This window comes from Penaeus monodon, chromosome 8, assembly GCF_015228065.2.
Source record: "Penaeus monodon isolate SGIC_2016 chromosome 8, NSTDA_Pmon_1, whole genome shotgun sequence".
NCBI classification, from domain to species: domain Eukaryota; kingdom Metazoa; phylum Arthropoda; class Malacostraca; order Decapoda; family Penaeidae; genus Penaeus; species Penaeus monodon.
Genome location: NC_051393.1, coordinates 38,962,692 through 38,965,191, shown reverse-complemented (window position 1 = coordinate 38,965,191; position 2,500 = coordinate 38,962,692). Strand labels below are relative to the sequence as shown.

At 50.0% G+C, this 2,500-nt stretch overlaps 1 protein-coding gene across 1 annotated transcript in view; it reads right to left on the bottom strand.

The window, feature by feature from the left end:
* Positions 1-2,500, bottom strand: part of LOC119576353 (glycoprotein-N-acetylgalactosamine 3-beta-galactosyltransferase 1-like) — a 13,004-nt gene that overhangs the window by 1,280 nt on the left and 9,224 nt on the right. The window lies entirely within an intron of this gene.

Genomic DNA, 2,500 nt, shown 5'->3' with positions numbered 1-2,500 from the left:
TGGGAAGAAAGTCGGTATTGGTGCGGTATGTAAGAAAGAACTTACTGTTATGTGAATACCATGTGCTATGTGTATGTGCTGCTTGTAGGTATTCCTGTTTGTTAGTGTCCATGAGGTTGTTTGTGATCTTGCACATGATTGCAAGTCTGTGTGCTTGGCTTCGTGTCTCAGCAAGTTTATCAGTTTTTTTTTTTTTATGTGGGTTGTAATAACAGGTGTATGCAAGTAATTATGTGTAATAAACCTGGCTGCCCTAATGTGGACCTGTTCGAGCTTCCCAATGTTGTGCTTAGTGCAGGAGTCCCTTACAGTCATACAGTATCTTATGCTGAGTAGGTTTGTGTCCTCAGTATCTGTGTGCCTTTCCAGACTTGGTGGAGAAGGGAAACACAATGGGTACAGTTACAGTTTATTGTTTCTTGAATAGTAATACTGGGACGTGACGATATTATGGAAGGATGTCCCTGGTGTTGCTAACCCTGCCTCTAACTGTCCTCCTGGCAGCGTCCACGCGCTACTAGGCATACAGCTTAACCATGTCATACAAGTTGTATATCACACCTCTCCCCCCCCCCTCTTTATGCTTATAGCCCTTAGAGGTCTTGAGTGGTTCCCCTATCTTTCAGGTGTTCCGAACGGCGCGGCAGCTGCAGGTGGCTCTGGCTCCGAAGTGGGGCTGGCCGGAGGGGACATCATTGGGTGGAGGAAACGGCGATTTCTCCACCAGACTCGGCCTGGGTAACTGGATTTGGTAGTCCCGTGACTTGCCGATACTCATAGCTGTGCCAAACTTGTCCCATCTTTATTGTGCTTTCCTGGATGCATACCGCCGCACCCATCACTAGAGGGCGAAGTGGTTGGGCTCGTTCATCGTAGCAAGTCCTAGCATCCTGGGCATGTGCGGCTGCTCAGCGGTCACAGCTCTCAGCTCTGGCCTGCCATTCATCCTAAAAACCTATAGTATGAGCTGGGATGCATGAGCAAAGAGGGCGGCCATACAAGATCTGGGCTAGAGAGCGACCTGTGTAGTGTGGAGTGTGGTCTGTCAAATGCCTCGTAGTCAATATTCCCTGAAGGGGCAACCTTAAAAATGAGCTGCTTTTTGTATTTGACAGCTGCTTTGGGGTAGCCATTTGAATCTAGAAATGTGGCAAACTCCCAGCTAGTGAACTGAGGCCCACAGACTGTTCAGAGACTCACAGGTACGCCCAGGTCTCGAAACAGGTGCCGGAAGTGGCATATGGTGGCAGCAGATATCATATCTGATTCATAGGGTACCACTGCAGGCCAGCCCGAGAGTCGATCAGTGTAGACGAGGAAGAATTTCCCTGCTGCGGTGAAGTCAGCTGACATGGACTTGTGGAGTTCTTGTTGTTGACTGGGCAGCATGATCTGGCATGGCTTGCAGCCTCGGACGATGTTGGTGATATCTGAGTCGATACCAGGCCAGTAAACTGCTTGCCTTGCGCAATGTTTGGTACATTCTGTACCTCGGTGGCTGTCGTGAAGCCTGGCCAAGACATGACGACGAAACTCTGCTGGAACTACTATGCGAGCACCGTACAGGACGAGATCCCCTCAGCGTAGAAGTTCTCTTGAAGTTTCCACTATGGGAATAAGGTGTTGTGTAAGGCAAAGCTGTCACATGGGAAGCCTTGCCGGACACTTTGCAGTAGTTCAGTATAGGGCAGTGTCCTTGCGATCTGCTTGCTGGAGTTCCTCTAGTGCCAGATCCTCTTGCTTGGCTGCTTGTGGGCAAGTGAGAGACTCTACTGCCTGAAGAGTTACTATGATTCTAACATAGAAGCTGAAAACAGCTCGTTTTCAGGCGTTGAGCGACTTGTGGGAAAGCAGGAGAGGGCGTTTGGGATACACACATCCTTCCCCACGTGCCAGGTTGCTGTGGTCTGTGACGAGAACAAAATGCTGCAGCCCGAAAAGGTAAAACTTGCACTTTGAAATAGCCCATACTCCAGCAAGGAGTTCTAGTTCTATGGTGGCATATCATGTCTCAGCGTCTGTAAGGAATCGCGAGCCACACTGATCTAGATGGAGCTGTCCTCCACCATGGTCTTGCAAAAGGGTGTAGCCAACACCATAAAGACGTGAGGCGTCTGTCTGCAGAACAATCGGGATTTAGGGGTCAAATGAAGCGAGAACAGGTGTACTTGAAAGGGCCTTCTTGACTTTATTGTAGGCCTGGCCGTGCCTTCTCTTTCGGCTCATCAAAGGCCTGAGAGGAGTGGCAGCAGCCGTTATGTCGGTGGAGAAGTCCACACTGCATCACTCCTTGTAGGGCCCTATCGCCACGAATGCAAATGGTACCGCCTGTGGCTGCAAAACCCATGGGGCCACAGAGGTTGCAGAATTTTCCCTGTGGAGTAATGAAAGTGGTCAAATGTTGGTCCTCCTCTCCTGAAGAAATATTCAGTGGCGCTACAAACAGCGCCCCCACATGAGGATCCACCTGAAGGATGATGTGTAGCCCTTCACCTTCCAC